Source organism: Vulpes vulpes, chromosome 15, assembly GCF_048418805.1.
Source record: "Vulpes vulpes isolate BD-2025 chromosome 15, VulVul3, whole genome shotgun sequence".
Lineage (NCBI taxonomy): Eukaryota > Metazoa > Chordata > Mammalia > Carnivora > Canidae > Vulpes > Vulpes vulpes.
In genome coordinates this window covers 12,991,001-13,017,638 of record NC_132794.1, presented here as the reverse complement: position 1 = coordinate 13,017,638, position 26,638 = coordinate 12,991,001, and the positions used below count along the sequence as shown (strand labels likewise).

The window sequence follows — 26,638 nt, the reverse complement described above, 5'->3', positions numbered from 1 at the left end:
CAACATCAAGGAATTTCGCAGAACACGGTCCACGTAACCTGCTTTAAAAGATCATCCTTTTGGGCAGTCCCAGTGTCACAGGGGTTTAGCACCGCCTGCAGCCCGGGGTGTGATCCTGGAGACCTGGGATCGAGTCCCACGTGGGGCTCCCTGCATGGAGCCTCCTTCTCCCTCTGCTTGTGTCTCTGCATCTCTGTGTGTGTCTCTCATGAATAAAGAAATAAAGTCTTTAAAAAATAAATAAATAAATAAATAAATAAATAAATAAAAGATCATCCTTTTTCCAAAAGAAATGTGGAGACAACGATGCTGTGATTAGCGCTGCCTCTGTTTCAAGAGAGATTTGGCCTCCACTGGCAAAGGCTGAAATCTTAGCTGCAAGCAGGAAGGGGTGGGGGGTGGGGGGCAAGGGGGACGGGTCCTGGAAAATATTTTTATGCTTTTCTCACTGAAACAGAACACCAAAAATGGATTTTCCACAAGAGGTGGCAGGAGGAGGAGCAGCCCGGCTCCGACCCGCGGGGCCGCTCGAGGCAGCCACCTCGCGTGCGTCCCGTAATGGAAACGCCAGATTTAAACAGGTGTCATAGCAGTAAAAGGGCCCATAAATGGGAAACCCAGAAGGGCTCGCAGGGCTGGCCAGCTGGTGGGAGAGCGAGGGTGACAGACCCCAGTGGTCCCCAGACTTCCGGAGTCTGCTGTGCTTCGCCTCACACACACTTAAACCCCCACTTGCCGTCCGGGGCCCACGCACCACTTACATAACAGCTCTCGGCAGGAAAGTTCTTCCACTCTTAAATGGCCCTGCCCGAACACGACACCTCTGACGGGTGTCCGCGCGCCGGCACCGAGCCGACGAGGGGAGGAAAGCGAACGGCCCGCTTCCCCCCAAGAAGCTCGGTGCCACGGGGTCAGGCGGGCGGCCCGCAGCGCTCAGCGGAGGGGCCGGGGGACGGCCCGGGGCGCGGTGGCCGCGACGGGGCGGGAGGGGACTCAGCCGGCCCCCGGCCCCCCCACGGCCACCCACATGCTGTCGTGGGCCACACGTGGCTTTCGGGGACCCACAAAAGGCACGTTGTGCGTGGATCTGCTCCACTCGTGCCTTCCGCTCACTCCGCTCCCCCACTTTCTCATCCGTGAAATGGGACAGCAAGAGCCACTTACAGGGACTTTTTATGGTTTTGTTTTGTTTGGGTTTTTTTTAAGCATTTTATTTATGTATTCATGGGGGGCGGGGGGCAGAGGGAGAAGCAGGCTCCATGCAGGGAGCCAGACGTGGGACTCGATCTCAGGTCTCCAGGATCACGCCCGGGGCTGAAGGCGGCGCTAAACTGCTGAGCTAACCCAGGATGCCCAATATTGTCCACTTCATTTGGGTCCAACCACATGCACCATTCCAGATGCCCATTCTTTTTTTTTTTTTTAAGATTTTATTTTTTATTCATGAGAGACACAGAATGAGAGAGAGAGGCAGAGGCACAGGCAGAGGGAGAAGCAGGCTCCATGCAGGGAGCCCGACATGGGACTCGATCCCAGGTCTCCAGGATCATGCCCCAGGCCCAAGGCAGGCGCTCAACTGCTGAGCCACCCAGGCTGCCCCTTGCAGGGACTTTTTAAATGGTAACGTGTAAAGCAGCAGAAAGGCCCAGCACAAAGGAGAGGATCTATAAAAGGCAGCCAGTATAAGGGTCCATCATAATGCCATTTATAAAAGTATTAATTATTGATTTGCAAAAAAAAAAAAAAAAAAAGATTGAGCACTCATTCTTTGCCCAGAAAAGAGTATTAAGCGAAGGACAGTATTTGACCTGCATGTCTCATTAACTCCCCAAAAAAATTCAGTAAGAAAAGCGCAGGGGCGCCTGAGTGGCTCAGGGGTTGAGCGTCTGCCTCTGGCTTAAGTCATGATCCTCAGGTCCTGGGATAGAGTCCCACATCGGACTCCCCGCAGGAGCCTGCTTCTCCCTCTGCCTGTGTCTCTGCCTCTCTCTCTCTGCGTCTCTCATGAATAAATAAATAAAATCTTAAAAAAAAAAAAAAAGAACAAAGTGCAGAAGGGGCTGTCTAAAGACACGGAAAATGAGAAGAGGCAGGGAAGTGGGGATAAAAAACAAAAATCGCATTGACTTCCTGCATTCATTTTCGAGGGCTGCAGTCACAAAACAGCACAAAGTGCGTGGCTTCAACGACACAAGTGTACGTGCCCACGGCTGCGGAGGCCAGGACCGAGGTGCAGGCGCAGGCGGGCTGGCTCCTCCAGGCCTCGCTCCTTGCCTTGGCACAGGGCGGCCCTCTCACTGCGTCTCTCTGCGCTCCAGGGTCCCGGTGCCTCACTGGGGGTCCAGATTCCCTCTCCTTCATGAGGACGTCAGTCAGATGGGATGAGGGCCCTCATGACAGCCTCATCCTAACCTGGCCACCTGCAAAAGGCCCCACCTGCGAACATGGTCACACTCTGCGGCTTGGGGCCTCCACAGGAATTGAAGGCAGAGGCTACGGTCCAGCCCATCTCATGTCTCTACACCAAAAGCTGCCACACTGGATTGGGTGTTCACGGAACTGAAGAGTCCATGTGCTACGATGGACAGTTAAAGTCGCCGAGAAGGTTTGCTTGAAATGAGCTACTGCAGTTCGATGGGGTGGCGTGACTACCAACCATGATGGTTACATGTGGAAGGGTTGACTTAACCTCCCCACCCCCCACTCTTCCCCAGGGCAGAGTCACCAGCAGTGGAAGTTTTGGGGAAGCAGACCTCCATTCCCTGCAGGGAGCGACTTTCTAAGATTCACTTGCTCAGCCAAGAGCCAGGCTGTCCAGGCTCTTCTGGCTGACTCTTGTGCCTTCCTTTGGGGTTAAAGGAGGCCAGCCAACATTGTATCCGTGTCACCCCTACACCCTGGGAGTGGGCACTGCTCTGGCGTCACTCCTCAGAAGGGTCAGATAGGGCCTTTCTCAGAAAGGAAAGTGGCTTCACCAGGGTCAACCAGCTAATCAGAGTCGGCACCGGGGCTGGAACCAAGATTCTCTGTTGCAGGGCGCCCATTCTTCCCTTGGCTTCATGGTGGGAACCACGACAAAGGTTCAGCTGACATTCCTCAGCCACGGTGTCACAGAAAAGACACCTGGGTTGGAGCCTTACCAATCCTTCCGACTCTAAAATCCCAATCTAGGGGCACCTAGGTGGCTCAGTGGTTGAACATCTGCCTTCGGCTCAGGTCATGATCCCGGAGTCCTAGGATCGAGTCCCGCATCGGGCTCCCTGTAGGGAGCCTGCTTCTCCTTATGCCTGTGTCTCTGCCTCTTTCTGTGTGTCTCTCATGAAGTAATAAATAAAATCTTTTAAGAAAACAAATTAAATAATAAAATACAATAAAATCCCAATCTACAGGCAAAAGCAGGAGGGCAGGAAATGGTGGAGAGACACTCCCAAGGAATGACCGTCAAGGTCAACTGTATGACATTCTAGAAAAGGTAAAACTACAGAGACAGTAGAAGATCAGTGTTTGCCAGGGGTAGGGGGTGAAGGAGAAATGAACTATTCTGTAGGATACATTAGTGGTGGGTACACATCATTATACATTTGTCCAAACCCACAATGTACAATACCAAGAGCAAACCCAATTGTAAACCATGGACTCTGGGTGACAATGACGCATCCGTGCAGGTCCATCAAGAGCAGCAGATGTACCACTGCGTGGGGGATGGTGACTACAGGGCACGCTGTGCGTGTGTTGGGACAGGAGGTACACTGAAACTCTCTTCTCCTAAAACAGCTCCAAAAAAAAAAAAAAAAACAGTCTACAAGCAAAGTTAACAAAAACCATCCAAGAGCAGATCACCCACAACCATTTCAGCAGCCTGTGCCTCAGAACTCCTAATGGTGCGTCTTGTTGACCTTCTACACTTTGGGTTCATGAAGTCAGACGTGGGCCTCTGGAAGCCAGGAAGACGTTCAGGCACGACTGGCTTCATCCCGTCTGTCTCACAGACAGGAACCCAAACAATAAAATCCTTGTTTCAGATTGTTTATTTGTTTTGTTCCAAGGTGTTTAAAAGACAAGCCAATGACAGTATTTTCTAAAAGTTCAAAACAACATGCAAAATAATAAACACAAAAAGTTAGGTCCCCTCCTCCTGAAAGCAAAAAAGAGAGAGATTCAATTAACAGTGACAAAACAGGGACGCCTGGGTGACTCAGCAGTTGAGCATCTGCCTTGGGCCCAGGGCATGATCCTGGGGTCCTGGGATCGAGTCCTGCATCAGGATCCTTGCGGGAAGCCTGATTCTCCCTCTGCCTATGTCTCTGCCTCTCTCTGTGTGCCTCTCATGAATGAACACATAAAATCTTGAAAGAAAAAGAAAAAGAAAGAAAGAAAGAAAGAAAGAAAGAAAGAAAGAAAGAAAGAAAGAAAGAAAAAAGAAAAGAAAAGGAAAGGAAAGGAAAGGAAAGGAAAGGAAAGGAAAGGAAAGAAAAGAAAAGAAAAGAAAAGAAAAGAAAAGAAAAGAAAAGAAAAGAAAAGAAAGAAAAAAGAAAAGAGAAAAGAAAAGAAAAAAAAGAAAAGAAAAGAAAAGAAAAAAGAAAAGAAAGAAAAGAGGGACGCCTGGGTGGCTCAGCAGTTGAGCATCAGGTGGTGATCCTGGAGACCCTGGATCGAGTCCCACATCAGGCTCCCTGCCTGGAGCCTGCTTCTCCCTCTGCCTCTCTGCCTCTCTCTCTCTCTCTCTCTCTCTCTCTCTCTCTCTCTGTGTCTCTCATGAATAAATAAATAAAATCTTTAAAAAAAAAAAAGAAGAAAGAAAAGAAAAGAAAAGAAAAGAGAAAAGAAAAGAAAGAAAAGAAAAGAAGAGAAGAGAAAAGAAAAGAAAAGAAAAGAAAAGAAAAGAAAAGAAAAGAAAAGAAAAGAAAAGAAAAGAGTAACAAAATTAATGATTAAGACCCAGTGCTGGCTGGGTTGTGTTGAGTCCAATATATTCCTATATATAAACAGATCAAGACTTCTGGAAGGCAGCTGGGCATTTCAAATTAACAGCATTTTTTTTTTTAAGGTCGTATTCAATACAAATACCACATCCTGGGAATTTAACCAGAGAAAACGTTTTAAAAAAGAAAAACAGGGTGCCCGGGCAGCTCAGTTGGTTAAGCGTCTGCCTTCGGCTCAGGTCATGATCCCAGGGTCCTGGGATCGAGCCTCGAGTCAGGCTCCCTGCTCAGTGGGGAGTCTGCTTCTCCCTTTCCCTCTAGCTCTGCCCTGCCCCCCCCCCCCCCCCCGCCCCAGCTGTGCTCTCTCTCTCTTGCTTTCTCTCAAACAAATAAAATCTTTTAAAAAATAAAGAAAAGAAAAGGGAAAAAAAGCAATATATGTATAAGGAACTTTAAAAATTCTTCTTAGTGATTAAAAAAAAAAACACAACACAAATATTCAATTATAGGAAAATGGTTAAGTAAATGATCAGCTCACTGGAATGTGTGATCATCATAAATGACAAGCTGGGGAAGATGCAGCCAAACCACACATGTTGATGATGCAGTGTGATGTGAAAAGAAACAAAGCAAGAGTTACAAAACGTTAAAAAAAACCTGATAATTACGGATAAGAAGGAACAGAGAAAACCAAAAGCAACCGGCATGTTCCCATCCTAGGAATGTGGGAGAAGGTCTCCTTTTGAATGCATTTGATTGTTCTCATAATCATCATGCAGTAAATAAAAATACATTTGATTTTTTTGATGGTGGGGAGGGGCAGAGGGCGAGGGAGAGAGAGAATCCCAAGTAGGCTCCACACCCAAGCACAAACCCGGAGCCGGACATGGGGCTCGATCTCACGACCCTGAGATCCCGACCTGAGCCTAAACCAAGAGTCGGACGCTTAACCGATGGAGCCTCCCAGGCACCCCAATACAAATACATTTAAAGAATAATTTGGAGGAAAAAAAAAAAGAATAATCTGAGACGCCTGGGTGGCTCAGCAGTTGAGCATCTGCCTTTGGCTCAGGGCGTGATCCTGGAGACCCGGGATCGAGTCCCACGTCAGGCTCCCTCTACATCGAGCCTGCTTCTCCCTCTGCCTGTGTCTCTGCCTCTCTCTCTGTGTCTCTCATGAATAAATAAATAAAATATTTAAAAACAAAAAAATAATAATCTGAGCCGTTTGCAACCTGAGGTCTTTTCAGAAGTCCCATGTTTGCGCAGGTCTACCCGCAGCCCCTGCCCAGAAAAACAGCTTGAGAATGCCACAGCAGAGGCCTGGAGCCTTCTCAGATCTCAATCAGCAACGCGTTCACCTCCCCTGGAACCAGTTCCCCTTCCCTGGAACCACCTGTCCCCCTCTATACCCCTGACCCTACGCCCACCACCAGCCGCGAACCACGCTCCTAGGCACCCCCTCCGTGAAGATCGCCTTTCCACTCTGCCTCCCTCTCTGCTCGCATCCTTGAGCAATCCTACCCTGCAGCCAAGGTGCATTCTCCTAAGACCGCACGCCTCTGCCCTGTTTTCCCTGCCCCCGCCGCTTACTACCACTTTCAGACTCTTGCATGATTTGCTACACGTACTTTCGGTATCCAGGCACAAATTCCTCCCCGTCCATCTGCAGGCGAGGTCCTGGGCTGCCCAGCCCCAAGCCCCGGGAAGCCCTAACCCAGCCCAGGTCCCCACGGGCTCACCTTGGAATCAAAGGCACGTCAGACTCAGTGCTCTCGGATTTTTGGTTTGCAGGTTTCTCTTCCCCTCCCAATTCCAAAATGCTGACCTGCTTGCTTGCTTGCTTGCTCACTTGCTTGCTGCTATAGACTGAACGTCTGTGTCCTCCAAAAATTCATGCGGTAAGGACCTAATCACCAGAGGGAGGGTATTTGGAGGCTGGGTCTTTGGGAGATAATTAGGTTTTGATGAGGTCGTGACAGAAGAGGCCCCTCGATGGAACTGATAAAAAGAAAATGAAATGTGGGATCTCTCTCTCTCTCTGAGCGTGCACGCACCAAGGAAAGGCCGTAAGTATAAGGAAGATGAAGACATAACCAAGAGAAGAGCCCTCACCAAGAATCCAACCATGACGGCACCCTGATCTCAGGACTTCCGGCCTCTAGACCAAGAGAAAATGAGGTCTGTTGTGTAATCCACCCAGTCCACGATATTTTGTTAGATCAGCTTGAACTAAGACACCAACCCACCCATCTTTCCCCCAGAATGCATGCTGTCTAATTTTGGTTCCTACTATAGCATCAGATGCATCCTGGCCAAAGACCGCTCACCAGCAACTAAGAGACACCTTCCTCTTGCCAGTGGGTCCTTACAGAACTCCACTGTCTGTCACCAGTCTCTCCTGAGAACAGGCCTTTTTCGCTTTGGGCTCATCTCTTAGCTGCCACCCTCCACGGCCTGCGTCTTGGCAATGACCTGTGCACTCACTGGGCATATACTGGGCATATATATACTGATTGCTGATGTTGTAAACTGGGGGCAAGTTTATCCAACCATCTATCAAGTTCCTCCATGGCGGTGCTGTGAGCAAAGCCACAGTAAATCCGGCTGAGACCCTACCTTCAAAGAGTTTGCGGTCCAAGAGAAGAGTTCAAGGAGACACAAGGCAGATGGTGAGAACACATCTAACAAAACCATTAGGAACACCAAGGAAACTTCTCGAAAACAGCTGGTTTGAACCAGACCTGGAAGAAGAGGCAAATCTGACGAGCAAAAATGGGAATGGTCCAGATCTGGAGGCCAGGTAAGCAACAAACAGGAAGGAAGGGAGGGAGGGAGGGAGGGAGATGATAGGATGGGTTAGGACAGGATATAACCCAGAGGAAAATGGACTTTTGTTTCACTGGCTCAAAGACTTTGAGAAAAGACTCCCGAGAGATGAAATGGGGAAAGCAGGACTGGGAACCAAAGAGCCTTCGAAAGTTTAAACACATGGTGACATAGGGGCCCCTGGCTGGCTCTGTCCATATAACCTGTGATTCTTGATTTTGGGACCATGAGTTCAAACCCCACGTTGGGCGTAGAGCCTACTTTGTTAAATAAACAGCAAACAAACAAACAGTGATAGGCTCATGTGACATATCAGCTTTAGGAAAATCTAATCTCTTAGCAGTAAGTACACATCCATATTGTATGTCCTTCAGCGCTTTAAGCGGGCAGTCTAATGGAGTACTGGACACTCTGGTGGGTTAAACTGTGCCTCCCCCAACCCCCCCCCCCCACACACACACACAAAAGACATTTTTAAGTCCTAAACCTCTAGCACCTATGAGTATAACCCTATTTGGAAACTAGGACTTTGCAGATATACTCAAGTTAAGATGAGGTCTTATAGGATTAGGATGGACCCTACATCCTATGGCTGGTTTCTTTATAAGAGAGAGGAGATCTAGAGACAGACACACAGCCAAAGAGAGGACTGCTGTGTGAAGGAGAGGGCTGAGATTGGGAGTGATACTGTCACAAGCCCAGAAACACCTGGGGCCAGTAGAGGCCCGAAGACGCAAGGAAAGACCCTTCCCTAAGAGCCTTAGGAGGGAGGATGGCCCTGCCGACACTTGGGTTTTGGACTTCTAGCAAAGAGACTACGAAAGAATACATTTTTATTGTCTTAAGACACCCAGTTGGAAGTTCCTTTTGCAGCAGCCCTAAAATACAAACACAGACATGAATTACACATGACCTGAAAAGTCATCCCTGCTTTAGGACCTTCGGAGAAGATGGGATAGTTCATGAACAAGGAGGCAATCCCAGGGGGAAAAAAACGAGGTCAAGGGGCACAACCATGTTTGGAACTGTGGATATAAGACCACTCTCTGGGGAAGGATTCTAAAGACTGGGATGCAGTCAACACTACAAAGTCAACAACTTTCTAATGACTGAGGGTCTGGGTTCAATCCCAGCCTGAAAGGCCCTATCAACAATGAAGCTAATCCTTCCATTGATATTTAATCACTGGGCTTCTTGGCTGCCCTACAGGCTTTCTCATCTTTGCTCATTCCAGCCAGAATCCACATATTCTTTATTCTTCCCATTGTCCTCATTGTTGAGAGGAGCACTTTGCTATTAATCCCCATGTGTAAGTGGATTACCGAACAAGAAAATATGACTTGGGAGATTAAGTTCCCACTGGCCACCACCAACCCAAAGCTGAATGTGGATTTAATTAATGCAATTTTTCTGATTATCAAAGGAACCCCTACTCACTGCAAAACCTTTCATAAGAAAATAGGAATTCCCCTTCATCTCAAAACTGAAAGATATTTATCGTTGGCATTTTGGCTACACAGTTTGCAGTATCGGTACCTAATGTAATTAAGAGAAATACTTTGTAATTAAAGGGAAAAAGCACTAATGATATATTTGGGAAGAACCACCAAATGGGAAGGGGAAAAACCCCACAGACTGTCTGGGGAAAATGGAAAAGGATGAACCCAGGTAATCAAAAGCCATTAACCACTTCAACGCTGCTAGATGTCAGAGATTTTATTCAAATGGAAGGAAGAAATTCAAAAATCTGAGTCACGGAGGCTGTTGCAATACTCAGGGTATGAAACTATCTAACCTGACTCATGTCCTAATTAAGCTCTCCATTTCTGAATTCCAGAAAGTAACTTTCCCAAATGGAAAAATTGTACCTTAATAGTTCCCTGAGAGATTTCCATTTTCCCCCAAATCATGTATGGTTTTCTAGCAACCATAACATAGCAACCAAGACCATATCTTATGCTCCTAGAACCAGTCTCCCCGAAACCCCTGTGGCTCTCGGCTGTCGTTGCTGTGGGCTGGGCCCCCGAATGTTGGGGGAGTGGGCTCCACGTGCCCATAATAAAGTCCGGGCGCTCTACATTGCTAGATGTTGGTTGCTAGGAGGCCCATAAATTCACTTTTTCTGACTTGGATGGGATTCAGAACTGGCTGTATCACAGGCTGAGGAGACATGGATTACCACAATTAAAATTCAGAGCCTGTCCATGAGGGATAATTTTAGCCCTTCTCACTCTAATAAGCTGTTAACTAGTCCTGGTGTAAAGAATGGGCCTTTAACTGAGATCTCTAATGTCTTTGGCAAGAAGATTCCCAAGTTCCTAATGCTAACCTGCAACATTTATAAATATGTCCATCTGGTTTTAACCTCATTTCCTCGAAGAGAGAGAAGGACATTTGGGTGTTCTTACTCAAAGTAAGTTGAACCCCACAACAACCAGCTCCCACAAATCTTTTTCTTTAAGGCAATTTGAATGGTCTGCTACTATGGGTGAGGATTCCCAGGTCCAAGGTTGCAGGCAGATTCAATCCTCACATTAAAGCATTAACTGCCAATAGGGGAAGAGAAAAGGGTGGGGGGGGGGGGACTCACAGGATCAGTTTTTAAAAACTTGGGAGGCCTGGGTAGCTCAGTGGTGGAGTGTCTGCTTTATAGGCTCAGGGCATGATACTGGGATCCTGGGATTGAATCCCGCATCAAGCTCCCTGCAGGGAGCCCGCTTCTCCCTCTGCCTGTGTCTCTGCCTCTCTCTGCCTCTCCAATGAATAAATAAATAAAATCTTTTTAAAACAAAATAAAATTTAAGCAAATATCTATTCAAAAACAATAGACTGTTAAATTATTAGTTAAGTAAAAACCAGCTATGAGGTTTTAATTTTTCTAATTACAATGAGATATTAAAGTTCAATTGATATTTATAGATTAAAATGATAATTTCTAATCGGAGATTTCAAGATGAGATAATTATTCTAACATTCAAAGAATTTTCCTAAAATGTCACAGTGGATCTTGCACCGTCCTTTTTTTTCTGAAAATGTTTTTAATGCTCTGTGAACTGCCTAAAAGGAGTAACGCTGTAGTGATCAGACTGCAAATACTTTTCCTCCCGTAACATTAACCACAGCAGAGTTGAGGGCTAAGGATGTGCCGTTCCTAACGCTGTTATTAGCAACATTCTGAAGTCATTAAGTGGGTGAACTTGCTCAAGCACTAAGAGGCCCGAAACCTCTGAAATTATTATCCAAATTTTTAAAATTTTCTACCCTCAGAGCGCCTGGGTGGCTCAGTCAGCCAAACATCCAACTCCTGATTTGGGCTCCGGTCATGAGTCAGGGTTATGAGATTGAGCACTGGACGTGGAACCTGCTTAACATTCTTGCTCCCTCTCCCTCTGCCCCTTGCCTCCCCCTCTCTAAACAAACAACAACAACAAAACGCACACACACACATAATAACACTTTCTATCATAAAAAAAGATACCGTATTAAGTTATGCCAGCTAAAATAATAAGCAAAATAATCTGATGCCCCAGATTAGTACTAATCTGACCACTCATTTCCAAATATCCAGCAAACATAAGCTCCTCTCCCAAGTGAAAAAATTTAAATGTATGCTATTAATGTTTGTGTCTTTTGAATTCAGGGTTTCTCAATCTCAGCACTACTATGGACCAGGTAATTCTTTGTTCTGGGGCCTGTTTTATGCATCACAGGATGTCAGCAATGCCCTAGCCTCTAGATGCCTGGTATCTCCTTATATCTAGATAGATATCAATATAACCTCCCCAATGTGACAGCCAAAAATATCTCCAGACACTGCCAAAGGCCCCCTGGGGAGCAGAACTGCCCTCAGTTAAGAACCTCTGTCCTAACATAACACAACAAAAAATGTCACCCAGCAGAAATGTAATGCCCAAAAGCTGATACCCAAAGACTGCTCACTTTCAAATTACTTTGCAAATATTTCCTTCATGTAGCTTTCTTTGGTAAATAAATAAAATAAGTGAATCATACACACCCAGTTTTTGAAGTAAACAGACTATTGCTCTTTTTTTTAATGTGAAATAAAGGGAGCCAAGAATATTCAGTAAAGAAAAGACAGTCTCTTCAATAAATGGTGCTGGGAAAATTGGATATTCACATGTAAAAGAAGGAAGCTTGACCCCCATATTATACTACTCTCAAAAATTAACTTGAAATGCATTAAGACTGAAACTATGAAACTCCTAGAAGAAAACATAGGAAGAAAAGCTCCTTGATGTGGGTGTTGGTAATGATTTTCTGGAAATCATTTCTAAAAACACAAGCAACAAAATCAAAACTAAAGTGGGTTTACGTCAAACTTAAAAGCTTCTGCATACCAAAAGAAACCACCAACAAAGTGAAAAGGCAACCTACAAAAGAGGAAAAAGTATCTGCGAACCATCTATCCAATAAGAGGTGAAAATCCAAAACACATCAAGACCTCCTACAACTCGACAACTCAAAAGCCCAAATAACCCAATTTAAAAAATGGGCAAAGGTTCTGAATAGATATTTCTCCAAAGAAGATACATGAATGGCCAAAAGGCACGTGAAAAAGAGGTTCAACATCACTCATCATCAGGGAAATGCAAATCAAAACCTCAGTGAGATGTCACCTCACACCTGTTGGAATGACAGTCCTCAAAAAGACAAGAGAGAACAAATGCTGGCCAGGACATGGGGAAACTGGAAACTCCATACATTGCTGGTGGAAATGTAAAATGGTGCGGCCACTTTAAAAACAATCTGGCAGTTCCTCAGAAAATTAAACATAGAATTACTATATGACCTAGTAATTCCACTCCTAGGTGTTTACCAAAAAAAAAAAAATTCTTAAGTATTCAAAGATTTGTACACTAATGTTCATAGCAGTAACTATTCACAAAGAGCCAAAAGGTGGAACCAACCCAAATGTCCATCAACTGATAAATGAATAAACAAAATGTGGCATACCCAAAAAGTGAAACATTACTGAGCAATAAAAAGAATTTTGACACAAGGGGCAGCATGGATGACCCTTGAAAACATGATGCTATGCGAAAGAACAGACACAAAAGGCCATATAGTATATAATTCCATTTATATGTAACATCCAGAACAGGCAAATCCAGAGACTGATAAATTCATGGCTACAAAAAAATTAACTAATTAATTAATTAATTCACGGCTACCAGAGGCGAGGGGTTGGCATGGGGAAGGAAGTGAATAATAATGGGTACATGGCTTCTTTTGGGGGTGATGAAAATGTTCTAGGGGTGCTGGGTGGCTCGGTTGGTTATGCATCTGCCTTCAGCTCAGGTCATGATCCCGGAGTCCCTGGATCAAGCCCCGGGTAGGGCTCCTTGCTCAGCGGGGAGTCTACTTCTCCCTCTGCCCCTCATCCCACTTGTGCTCTCTCTCTCAAATAAATCTTTTTTTAAAAATGTTCTAGAATTGATTATGGGGGTGGCTGCACAACTCTGTGAAGATACCAAAAACCACTGAATTGCACACTTTAAGGAACTAATTTGTGTGATACGTAAATTATATATTAATAAAGCTGTTATAGGGCAGCCCGGGTGGCTCAGCAGTTCAGCGCTGCCTTCAGCCCTGGAGTCCTGGGATCAACTCCCAGGTCAGGCTCCCTGCATGGAGCCTGCTTCTCCCTCTGCCTGTGTCTCTGCCTCTCTCTCTCTCTCATTCTGAGTGTCTCTCATGAATAAATAAATAAAATCTTAAAAAATAAATAAATAAAGCTGTTATAACAACAAAAGCAAACCAGGGGCGCCTGGCTGGCTCAGATGGTAGAGCACATGATTCCTGACCTGAGCACTGTTAAGTTTGAGCCCCATGTCAGGTGTAGAGATTAAAAATGAAATCTTAAAAAAAAAAAAAAAAAGCAACCGATAGACAAGGCCATAGAAGACTCGATCACGCTTATAGAACACACTCTTAACAATCCCAAGGTGACCAGAAATAGGGGGTATAAGGGAGAAGGTGGGAAGTTGAGAGAAAAGACTGGTCAGGATGCCAATATGCTCACTCTACAAAGGGGAGGGCAAAGTCAGTCTTCAATAGACAAAGCTAAATTAGAGGTCTATATAAGTAACAAAGACTGAAGAATAATCAATATAAGAACTATAAATAGGGTGGCTCAGGGCATGATCCCGGGATCCTGGGATCGAGCCCTGCATCGGGCTCCCCGCAGGGAGCCTGTTTCTCCCTCTGCCTGTGTCTCTGCCTCTCTCTGTGTCTCTCATGAATAAATAATCTTTTTTAAAAAAGAACTATAAATATAACCATTAAAAATCTGGAGAATGAAGGGGCGTAAGAAGCGGTAAGCCAGCTAAATGGTCCTGCATAACAGGAAGCAGATAAATAAATAAAAGTGGTATAAGCACATTACTTAGAGATACAAAGACAACCACCAGAAGAGCAAAAAAATCCAAAAATGAACAAAAGTGATCATTTCTGGAGAGTACAGGAGTGGGCGAGAACAGAGAGGGATGGGAACAAAACACTCTTCCTGTAAGCTTGCCTGTTCCAGGAGTTTCTTAATGCTATATGCAATTATTTACACGTTTTTAGAAAGAAATCAAACTTGGCATTACCGGAGTGCAAGAATATGGATGATAGGAGAATACACTTGATGGCAGGGAAAAATAATACACTGGATCATCATCACTGAGTAAAACTGCGATCTAAATCTATCTGAGCAAAAAAATTAATTAAAAAAAATCTATCTGAGCAAAATCGACTCAAGTTTCATAGTCAGAGACTGCATCCCGATTAAGGCAAACTCGGGCACGTATGTTAGACCCTTAAGAGAACAAGAAACATGCACAAGGCCCTTCCCTCTGAACAGCAGAAGGGAAGAACCATCATTGGGTCAGAGCCTCACCATGGCAAGAAGAGTCAAAAGACCTAATAGCTGTGGGATCCAAAGGACATTTTAGATGAAAGAAAGTGCATATGACATCCTACACACACACACACACACACACACACACACACACACACACACACTGGACCCCTGTTTAAACAACAGATTAAAAATTAAAGGGTGTGGGGTGCCTGGGTGGCTCAGTCGGTTGAGTGTCTGCCTTGGGCTCAGGTCATGATCTTGGGGATCTGGGATCGAGCTTCACACATCAGGTTCCCTGCTCAGCTCCCTCTCTCAAATGAATAAAAAAATCTAAATAAATAAATAAGTAGATAAATATGTAAACCAAAGGGTGAAGGCAGACACACTGCTTACCACCAGAACGCAGCAGAATTTGCCACCGGGAAAGTACTACACATGGCTATTTAAAACATCGTCAGAGTCACAACTCGGACACCCGGAGTTTTTTTTTAAGACTTTATTTATTTATTCATGAGAGACACACAAACAGAGAGAGAGAGAGGGAGAGAGGCAGAGACACAGACAGGGAGAAGCAGGCTCCATGCAGGGAGCCTGATGTGGGACTTGATCAGGGGACTCCAGGATCGCACCCCGGGCCAAAGGCAGGCACTAAACCACTAAGCCACCCAGGGCTGGGATCCCTGGACACCCGGGACTTGATTCTGGACAGCGGAAGTAGGGTGCTTCTGGGGGTGTCAGATGGTAAATCCAATCATGACACCAGGCAAGAGGCAGGGCAGGAGTGTCCTGGGTACCTGGAGAGCTCAGGCCTCACTGGCATGGCAAGGGGCCCCCCTGCCCTGCAGGTATCAGAAGGGGGGGGAAGGCCTACGGCCTGCTAAATGCCCTCACTTTCCAAGGACAACCTTGCGAACTGGGAGGAGATGAAGATGCACATTTTGCCACAAAAAAAAAAAAAAAAAAGAAAAAGAAAAAAGTAAAAACGAACACATTAGCTCAGTTGGGTCAGGCTCCTTTTAAGTCCCAAAAAAACCCCAAATCCACATAAGAAGTTAACGGCAAAATAAACCCACAGTTCTGGGCCTCTAAAACACTGCCCAAAAAGCGAGTGGAAACTAGCTAATGAGTTCCAGGGACTCCCAGACCTTCCTGCTGGACATCTCCACTCGCCCGCAATTCAGCCAACGCGCTCCACCCAGCCCAGGTAGGTCAAAGAGATCTTGTCTCCAGGATCTGAAGGCACCCTGAGTGGGTCAGGCTTGGGGCCGGGATCCTCTAGACCCGGGGAGGCCTCCAACGTGGCTAGGAGAAAGGGGAGGCAAGCCAGACGCCTGGGACTCAGCCTGTGGCCATCAGGCCCAGGGCCAGCCCCTCTCCTGAAGAGCAAAGGGTGGAAACCCCAAGGCCTCCATTTCCCTGGTGCCAACAATCCCATAGAAGGAATGAATTCCCCATTCTCAGACCCTAACCTCCCCCCTCCCCCAGGGCTGACCTGGTGGCCTTCCAGGGCCATTATCGCCTCTGCAGAGGACAGAGGAATCCAGGAACAGGAACCAGAATTGATCTCTATTTACAAGGTTAGCAGCTCCCAGCCAAGGAGGAGGGAGGGTGGGTGGGCAGACAGGAGAGCTCTGGCCTGGAGGCAGCCACCCCAAAGACAGGTTCCTTCTGCGGGACAGCCTGTCCCTGCCATGGACGCCATAGAGAACAGTGTTTGGGGTTTTTTAAGGAAAAGCAACTTCAGTTTACCTCCATAGCCTAATGTCTCATCCCCTCCCCGACCTGGCCTATCCCAAGCCAAAGCGGGGAAGGAGGGCACCCAGGTCCACCGTCTTCCAACCCTCTAAATTCCTCGCGCATCTGTATGCTAATCAGCAGGTCATTAATAAAATCACATTCTGTGGGGGCAGGTCCTGGTGCTAAATAACATAGGTGGCTTTTGTTAAAAACCCTCCTCCTTCATAAATTCAAAGTGGCCCTGGCCAGAAGAACATGCAATGCCTTTCATGTCATACTTTGGTTTTGCTCAAGGGCGGCAAAATGCTGGGACCCCTGTCTCCCCAACTGCACCCAAGCCTCCCTGTATGGAAAGAAACTCTGTGGCAGCACCAAAACTCAAAGGGCCTTGGCCCATTCTGTAACTGAGGGTGCACTGGCTCCGCTGGAAGAACCTTCCTCCCACGGAGCTCCTCCCTGCATCATCCCTCTGGGTCACACCCTTTGAAGGCACACAATTGACCAGCTCCTCTATCACAGCAGGATTGTGCACTCCCCCCACCCCAACTTCTGCCACCATTTCAATGAACTGAGACCCCGTTTGCAGGGGAATGCAAGCCTCTGAGCTCAGCCTCAGCCCACTGGGGAGGAACCTCATCACAGAGCAAAAGAGCTCCGAGGTCTTCTAGAAGAATCTCACCCACGCACAGGAGGAATCTTTCCGTAACCACAGTCTAGACCTTTATGAATTTCTTAATGAGGTCCCTGGAGACCCCAGGAACAGTGCAAGTCTTATGCTGGAGGGGTGGGGAGGAAGGTACAGGAGGTGGGAAAGGGGATGGAGGGGGAAAACCCACCGAACTACTAATATCCCGTACCTTTTACACTGGGGCATTGTTTTATTTTCAAAACACTCTGTCCCTGGCCCACTACTGCTTTATCTTTCAGGGCCTTCTTTCTTTAATCTTTAAAAACAAAAATTGTGTTAAATAAGTGATTTGGACTACACTGATGAGAACTTTTCTTTTTCAACACAGGAGTGATTACCTATATAAAAAACTGAATTTTTAGGGGATCCCTGGGTGGCTCAGTGGTTTAGTGCCTGCCTTTGGCCCAGGCTGTGATCCTGGAGTCCCGGGATCGAGCCCTACATCGGGCTCCCTGCATGGAGCCTGCTTCTCCCTCTGCCTGTGTCTCTGCCCCTCTCTCTCTCTCTCTCTGTGTGTGTGTGTGTGTGTGTGTGTGTGTCTATCATGAATGAATAAATAAAATCTTTAAAAAAAAACTGAATTTTTAGAGATGAAATGACCTGAAGTCTAGAATTGTAAAAAGCTGAAAAACATTGCTGGGGCCAGTTCTTTCTGGTCCTATAATGAGAAAAATACAAGACAGACACACTCAGAAACATACACTCTACCCATCTGCTTAATTTAGAAAGGAAAATATGTATATGTATAGGCAGGACTGTCGAATATACACAACTGTGCATACACACAACCCCCGCAGAGCAGTGTTTTAGATACAGGAGTCCAATGGCTGGAGACGGCGAAAATAAGGATCTTTCTTGGGGCGCCTGGGTGGCTCAGTGGTTGAGCATCTGCCTTCAGCTCAGGTAGTGATCCCTGGGATCAAGTCCCACATCCGCCTCCCCAGAGGGAGCCTGCTTCTCCCTCTGCCTCTCTCTGTGTGTCTCTCATGAATAAATAAACAAAATCTTAAAAAAAAAAAAAAAAAAAAAAAAAAAAGGATCTTTCTCTATCACGAGCCTGCATGGTGGTCAGGAATCTGGACATTGCCCATAGGAACCACCTCTTTCTGCCTTCCCAAAGCCTTTGCCCCTCCTGCACTCTCCAACAGCAGAATACCCTGCCATACCCGACTTCCAGTCGAGGTTTCTTTCTTTTTTTTTTTAACTTCAATTTTTTATTTTTTTTAATTTTTTTTTTTTTACATATTTTAATTGGAGTTCAATTTGCCAACATATAGCATAACACCCAGTGCTCATCCCATCAAGTGCCCCCCTCAGTGCCCGTCACCCTGTCACCCCCACCCCCCACCCACCTCCCTTTCCACCACCCCTTGTTCGTTTCCCAGAGTTAGGGTCTCTCACCATCTGTCTCCCTTTCTGATATTTCCCAGTGGAGGTCTCAATGGGATTCCTATATTCTCACCTGCCTTCCTGGTAAGGGAAGCACAGGCTTGACCTTCCCCATCCACTAAAGTGCAGTCGCACAAAACGTTTCTCCTGCAGACCGCAAGCTCCTCGTGGAAAGGAAACAACCAGTTGTGAACCAGCACAACCAGTTGTGAACCAGCACACCCAGTAGGCCCTCAGCAAAGCTCTGGGGATGGGATTTCTGACCAGCCCCCCCCTCCTCGAAAGCCTGAGCCTGGGCTTCAGCAGGCCACCTGGATGGCAGGAATTTTGACCCACAGAAGGTTGGACCAGGGCTGCCTTTCCTTCCAGGCAGGGGGGCAGGGGAGGAGAGGGAAGCTGGGAGGGAGAACTTGCGGAGGGAGAGGAAGTCTTTGTCAAAGCTCTTTGGACGAGCGTCAGAGAGGAGTGAAATTGTCAGCTAATGAGATTTCCGAGCCACGTGCTCCCTTTTAAGTGTAGGCCCCCAATTGATTTGATCCCCCGACGGCAGCAGGGGGCACAGCTGCCTTTCCACATCCCTAAGGGCCAGAGAATTCCCAGAACAAGTGCAAGAAGGCTCAGAATCATCGTTAGCAGAACATTAAATGGGTTATCTCGTATATTAATTGATATCTATCTAGCAAGAACGCTCCTGGCTCTTCTGTATGCGGGAGCCAAGCCTCCTGGGGGTGCCCGAGGCAGGCGGGGGGAGCAGCATGGTATAGGGAGCATTCCCTGGGGGCTTCTGCGCCCCCAGGACAGACTGCAAGCCCCTCACCTCCTTTGGGCTCGTGTGCTTTACTGGGCCGGTCGAGACCCCTGAAGTCGATGTTACTGCACCTAGCTCAACCATTTGCCCCACCCAGCAAAAGGGTGTTGAACCTGGAAACATCTTTTCCAATACGATCTTTCTTTGCAGCCAAGCCTGAGGTTGTCTCTTTTAAACTATCTGATTTGGGGCTGTAGAGGGGCTTTTTTTCTCGTTTTTGTTTTTGTTTTCCCTGTATGGAACTGGCTTCTCTCTTTGCCTAGAAAAACTAGCAACGCCGGGCTGGTGGAGCAGAGGAAAAACCAGTCAAAACACAGATAAGGGCATTTTAAAGACTCAGTGAAATCAAGTCTCTCCTTCTACCTTCCCTGGACAGTCAAGCCTCCACCTTGGGTTTCTTTCTCCTGTATTCAAAGATCATTACTTAGCAACTTTGGTGTTTGCCACGCAAAGACAACCTCCCTTGGTGGGGCTCTTTAGGGTGGGGGTACAAAAGAGCATATTCTAGAAACCAAGGATTAACTAAACTTCTGCCACAAGACATGGCTCAAATTTCAGTTCTACCAGGAAGTGTTGTCTCCCGGCCTCCAGGTACCTCTTTGTTCAAACCTCCCTCCATCCGGGTGCTAATCACTTTGCACAGCGCCCATTGGTTCGGTGGAAACCGCTTCCCACCTGGCCCAGGTGTCCTCCCAACCCAGGCCTGGGCCTCAGCACAGCCTTAACGAAGAGGGAAGAAGAAAACGTTAACAACAAAAACCTAATGGAAATTCAAACACATAAAAAAGGAGCCGAAAGCGATTAGATAACTATAATCAAACCTAAGGCCAAGTAAAATAGACCCGGTTTTGAGGCTGAAAACAGTCCTTCAAGCTTTCTAAAATAAAACAGAAGCCAGGGAAGTGTTGAAGAGACACGGGTCTGCCCCCTGGATAGATCCCCTCTCATTAGGGAACACCATTAGATCATTAGATCCCCTCTAACTGGGGAACATCACTGCAGTGTTTCATTTGTGGCAATCACTGCGCTAAACTGATTATTTTTTACTGTGTTTTTAACCCCTGCTCCCCCGTCCCCCCCCCCCACACACACACAGACGGGAGGGAATACACATCACCCCACTTTACAGACTCGGCCACTGAGACTCGGGGAGACCGAGATGCAGCAGCGCGGCCCGGCTCAGTCGGCCCGCGGGGGGCACTGGGCAGGGCCGGGACCGGGGACTCCGACCGCAGCGCCCGGGCTCTCCGCTCCTCGCCAGCTGCCCGGCGGCCCCAAGGGCTCGCGCGCGTCCTTCCAGGCTCGCCGGACGCGGGGACGCGGGGACGCGGGGGCGGGCGGCGCGGAGCCACCGGGGCTGGCCGGGGCACGGAGGCGAGCTCGCCGCGGTGCGCGCCCCGACGGCCGGCGGCCCCACACAGCCCCGCGGGGCCCGGGCGCCTCCGGAGCGCGGCCCGGGGGCGGGAGGCGCGGGCGAGCCGGCTGCCCCGCAGCGTGTCCCCGAGGCCGGGCAGGGGGCGGCACCTGACAGCGCGCACCGACGTCTGCCCGCGCGGAGGGGGCGGCGGCGGCCTGGGCCCGGGAGCGCAGCGCGCGGCTCCGGCCCAGGGGCGAGGTCCGCACACAAAAGCGGGTCCCCCGGCCGGGGGAGGGCGGCGGGCAGCATCGCGGCGGCGGGGCCCGCGGGAGAGCGCGGCGCGGCCGGGGGCGCCCGGGCCCGTCATTGTCTGCGCGCGCGCGAAGGCCGCGTGCAACGCCGCCCCCCGGGTGGGCAGCGGGTCCCCGGCCCCGTGCGGCGGCCCCCGGGCGCTGCGCCCCGCGGCTCCGGCCCCGAGCGCCGCGCCGATCGCCAAGGTGAGCGCCCGCGGCGTCGCCGGAGAGCCGGGCCCGGGGCTGCCCGAGTCGGGCCCCGCGGCACACGCACACGCACACGCACACGCACACGCGCGCGCACACACACGCGCACACACACGCGCGCACGCCCTCCCCGAAGTTGATAAGAATCAGCCGACAAATGCGAAGTGCCGCCGCCCGGACGCTGTCACTTTCCCCGGCGCCCGGCACCTGGGCACCTGGGCACCTGGCACCTGGGCGCCGCTGGCCCGCCCGCCTCCCGCCAGCCTCCCGCCCGCCAGCCGCCAGTCCTCACCTCCAAGTGTGCGAGCCCCGGAACAATACGGCAGAGCGCAGCCGGGGAGCTAGGACCCCGGGAGGCCCAGGCTGCGGCGGCCGGGGCTCAGGACGCGCCCGCCACCGCACCCCCCGGCGGCTCCGCGCGGCCCGCCCGCAGAACTCACCCGCGACGCTCGCCCCGGACCTCCCGCGACCGGCCCGGGGACAATGCGGGGACGCCGGGCTCCGGGGGCTGCGGGCGCTGCAGAGCTGCGCGCCCGACGGCGGCGGCGCTGCTCGGCCCGGCCGCGCTCCGGCCCGCTCGCCGTCTGCCAATGGGAGCTGTCAGGGCGCCTCCGCCGGCGGCCTGGGGGGCGGGGCCACGGCAGCCCGTGGGAAACCGCGCTCCGATTGGGCCGCCTGACAATCGCTCCGCCTCCAGGCGGCCAATCGGCGGCGGCGGATGCAGGAGCGGGGCGTTCGGACTTGGGCTGGAGCGACAACAGCAGCACGCTGGGTGCCCGCGCGGCATCCCGGCCCCCGCGCCCGGCGGCGAGGATGCGGGCGCCGCGCGCTCCGGCGCTGCCACCCCGCGGGGCTCCGGCGGCGCGGCCGGGCGGGCAGCGGGGGGAGGCGGCGGAGGCGCGGCGGGCTGGGGGGCGGCGGGGGAGCCCCTAACAAAGCGGCTTCGAGAGGGCCGAGCGGCCTCCGCCTCCTCCGGCTATAGGTCGGCCGAGCTGCCTGTCACTCCGCCTAGGTGGAGGTGGCCAATGACGCGCGGAGAAGGAGCTCGAGTTGGCGCGCGCGCGCGGCTCGGCGTCAGTGGGATTGGTCGGAGGTAAAGGATTTTCCTGCCACCTAAGGCTGGGAGGAAGGGGGGACGGATCGGGGGCGGGGGAGAGCCGAGAAAAACGTACCTGCGACACGTGGTCTGGCTCGGGAGGCGTGCGCCTGGCTCCAGGGGGAGACGGGAACTTTCTGAGGAGAGGCGGGGAAGCCCTCACGCCACCCCTCCCCGGACGCTGCGGGAGGCAGCGCCAGCCGGGCGCCAGGTGCGGCAGGGCCGCCTTCCCCGAACGCCGGGAGCCCTGGACTCCCCGCGGCGCCCCGCCCGGCCCGGCCAGGGAACTTAAGATCACGGCGTGGGGCTTGGGCCTTGCATCCACCTACGGGGCCCAGTACGGTTCACGGGGACCCCCTGGTGCCTGCTTGTGAAATTCGGAACCGAGGCTTGCCCTTTACCTTGCAGGAGCTCGTGGGGGACGCCGACGCCGGACGGGGACGGGGACGGTAGAGAGGAACCAGGCTTCCCCACACCGGGCCACAGCTCCCTCCTCACTTTAAGAGCCTTGGACTTCGCCACTGAGGAGAACAAAGGCTGGGGGGACATTCCCTAACAACCTGAGAGGTGGGAAGGCCTGGGCTCCCCTGCTTATGTGGCTGAAAACAAAAGGAACCGTAAAGGCATTGCCTGTGTCCTAGAGGGTAAAGCTGAAGGGGGGGGGGGGGGGGACTAAAAATCCTCCTTGGCTTCTCCCTCCTCCTCCTCCCCTCTGTTGTCGCCTACTTCCCAAATCCATGCCCTCCTCCGGGTTTTTCTCTCACTCGACCACATCAAGGGCCTCCCACGTCTTTCTACTCCAGCCCTCCTGAAATCTCTCCTCTGCAGAATCATTCTTCTGAACTGAAAAACCTCTTTTTTGCTCCCTCACCACTGGGCTCTTGCCTTTGTCCAGAATACCACACACACACTACTTTTCCCTCTCTTAACTAGCTCCTACCCATTCTTCAGAACCCAGTTTTGCAGGCAATACATTCATGCAGTAGACATTTGCCAAATTCCAACTGTGCAGCAGCCTTTTAGGTACTGGGAACCTCCTGTATCCAAAGTTAGAGACCCCACCCCCCACCCCCAGGGCTCCACTGCCCCCTGAATTCTGTGGGCTGAAATGCCAATTAAGTGTGTCTTCTGCCCCCAGCACAGCACTCCATTCCATCCAGAATCTTATCTGTCTTGTTCTCTGCTGTTTCCTAGTGCCTAGAGCAATGCTCGGTATATTTGGGGCACTCAAAAATATTTAATCAATAAATATAGAGGAGCTATAATTAGAGGTAAGACCTTTGAAGATTAGAAGTGCTACTTAGGCATCAATTTTGAGAATGGTTAGATTAGGAGATTGAAGACTGATATGTCTACCAGGTGCCAGGATGGGTGTTGCAGGGAGCTTTCTGAGTGAAGTTTGTGAGATTTTTCCAAAAGATACCCTTTCATAAAACTGCCTTCGTCTCAGCCAATACCTTGCTGAAGCTTCTCAATGAAGAATTGTTCCTTGGTGAAGATTTCATCCCAGCAGGAAGCGCAATTTTATTTTTAAGATTTTATTTATTTGTTCATGAGAGACATACAGAGAGGCAGAAATATAGGCAGAGGGAGAAGCAGGCTCCCTGCAGGGAGTCCAATGCGGGACTCGATCCCAAGACCCTGGGTCACACCCTGAGCCAAAGGCAGACATTCGACCACTGAGCCACTCAGGCGTACCAAGAGCAATTTCTTAAGTAGTTACAAGTCATCATATTGGAAGGAGAATATATGTGTATATTCATATATATATGGGAATATATATATATGAATATGAATACAGTGTTTTTTGCAAAGTATGTTCAGAAGTGCATGTCCTCTGGAGCTAGGCTGCCTACTTTCAAGTCAGCCCATCATCATCTAGCTGTGACCTTGGGCAAGTTACTTCAGACTTCTGTGTCTCAGTTTCCCCATCATTATAACTGAGATGACAGTAGTGCTCACTATATAGGACTGGCATGAGAATGAATGAGTTAATATTAGTCATAAGCTTAGAAGAGTGCCTGGCATATAGTAACATCAAATACTGTTTTTTTTTTTTAACATTTTATTTATTCATGAGAGACACACAGAGAGAGGCAGAGACACAGGCAGAGGGAGAAGCAGGCTCCCTGCAGGGAGCCCTATATGGGACTTGATCCCAGAACCACGGGATCACACCCTGAGCCAAAGGCAGACGCTCAACTGCTGAGCCACCCAGGCATCCCAAAATACTGTGTCTTAAATAAACATCTCCCAGGGCGCCTGGTGGCTCAGTCAGTTGAGCATCTCACTCTTGATTTGGGCTCAGGTCATGGTCTCAGTCATGAGATCCGGCCCTGAGTCCATCTCTGTGCCCTGCAAGGAGTCTGCTTGAGGTTCTCTCCTTCTCCCTCTATCCTTAACCCCCCTGCTTGTGCTCTTTCACTCTAAAATAAGTAAATGAAATCTTGAAAAATCAATTGGTAAACATCTTCCACTGGAGACGCGCATGGTGGCAGCTGCTGAGGCGCCCTGTGTCAGTGGGAGGTAACTAAAGGCTTCCCGGGAGGTGAGCAGTTGGAGCTCTCTGCCTCACTCAGGGCCACCGCCAGCGTGGCCGTGTTGTGAAGGAGGTGCCACTGTTGCAAGGTGAACTTCAGATGAATCCCGAGTGGCCCGCCTGATCACCTTTGGCACAGCTCCTGCTGCTCCAAGGAAATCTAAAAAGCAGTTAAGGGCAGTCAGGAGTTCCTCTGGCCGGTGTGGATCCAAGCTCCACCACTCTCCAGCTCTGAAGCTTCGGGCAGCATACTCAGTCCTTTGCAGGCCTCACTTTCTCCTTCTATGAAAGAGGAGTAACCACCTAACCCATAAGGATGTTGAGGGGGTTCAAATGAGGTCACACACGGCACACAGCGCACACTCATAAAGGTTAGCTCTGGGGTTTAGCTAGGTTTACGAAAGACTCGAGTCAGTGTCCTGATCTCTAAAATGGAATAATGAGGGGCAGCCTGGTGGCTCAGCAGTTTAGTGCCTTCCTTCGGCCCAGAGCATCATCCTGGAGTTCTGGGATCGAGTCCCACATCGGGCTCCCCGCATGGAGCCTGCTTCTCTCTGCCTGCCTCTCTCTCTCTCTCTCCCTCTCTCTCTCTTTCTCTGTGTGTGTGTGTGTGTGTGTGTGTGTCTCTAATGAATAAATAAAATCTTTTTAAAAATAAATAAAATAAAATGGAATAATGAGGGGCACCTGGGATCATGGGCATAGAGATGACTTTTAAAAAAAGAAGAGGGAGGAAGGAAAGAAAAGAAAGAAAAAAATGGAATAATGGTATTTCATTACGTGGTTGAAAACCCTGAGCAAGACCATATGAGAAAGGCTTAGCCCTGCCCATTAGGGGGAGGTGGATATAAAGGAAAGCACCCCTTTGGGTTCTTTCCATCATGCGCTCTCCCCCTGAGCCCCACCCACATCAACACATCAGGACTTCGCCTCTCGGGATCTGCTCGGGCTGACCTGGGGAGCCTCTCCCCCAATCACGGTGCTACCCCGGAGGTTAGCAGAATTAAGCTCATCCACCCTTCGGATACATTTCTTGACCTCAAAAGCTACCGCAGGCTTTTGTGCTGTTTCTTGTCCGCTTCACACAGTATCTTGTTGCTTCACACTGTGGCAAAGAGAGGGGGGCATTTTGATTAAAACACAGACAAATGCCATCTGGCAGAGTGTTCTAGCATCCCATCTCCTGAGGGCACTGTTGACATCTAAAGAAAACACAGCGTTGGCATGAAGAGGAGAAAAGGGAGCGGTCGGAGGCAGAATTAAGGGTGTAGGACAAGAGAACGAGCAGAACGAGCAGAAATTACGTTTCTAGTACATGACCTCACCTCCAGCCCCAAGTCAACATTTTCTTCTGTTTCATTTTCTTCTGTGTCACTGTTGACTGAAAGCCTCACGAAATACAAATGTAGTTAAGTCACAACAAGTAGCCTTCCCTAGTAAGGCTACACCGCAGAGATGGGCCCACGTGCTTACTTGTGTCACCTCTGTTCCTGACCCGGATGTCCATTTGAACAGGGGCAAGCCTAATGGATATAGGACCTCTGTAATCCCACAGGATCCTGCACTCAGAAGGGCTGCACACTTGGTTTCCTGCTCTGCTATTGCTGTCTTGAAAATCCTAATTTTTTTAACCCTAATTTTTGAACAAGGAGCCCGACATTTTCACATTACATAGCCTGTCCTTCACGTATGAGTTGTACTAGGTGTTTGCTGTGTGAAAGGTCCAACTGTATTACAGGGTTCAACATAAGTGTAAAGTGTCATCTGGTGTTTCTATGCCAGAATTCGTGAGGCAGGCCCAGGTGTTATGTAGACAGTTGCCCTTGAGAGCATGGAGATCGGGTCCAGCCATGGACATCAGGCTGACAAGGGGACGCATCTGGATCCTCTGACCGAAGAATGCCAAGA

At 49.6% G+C, this 26,638-nt stretch overlaps 1 protein-coding gene across 6 annotated transcripts in view; it reads right to left on the bottom strand.

Annotated features, from left to right (window-relative positions):
* Positions 1-26,638, bottom strand: part of TIAM1 (TIAM Rac1 associated GEF 1) — a 474,570-nt gene that overhangs the window by 359,109 nt on the left and 88,823 nt on the right. The window contains exon 1 of one of the 6 annotated variants that reach the window (XM_072740857.1): positions 21,536-21,686. The exons of 2 other annotated variants lie outside the window; for them this stretch is intronic. The gene's annotated coding sequence lies outside the window, so the exon portion shown is untranslated. Of the gene's footprint in view, positions 1-21,387; positions 21,687-26,638 lie in introns of those variants that run through there. 3 more of the 6 variants (XM_072740860.1, XM_072740858.1, XM_072740859.1) reach the window with 3 other exon arrangements.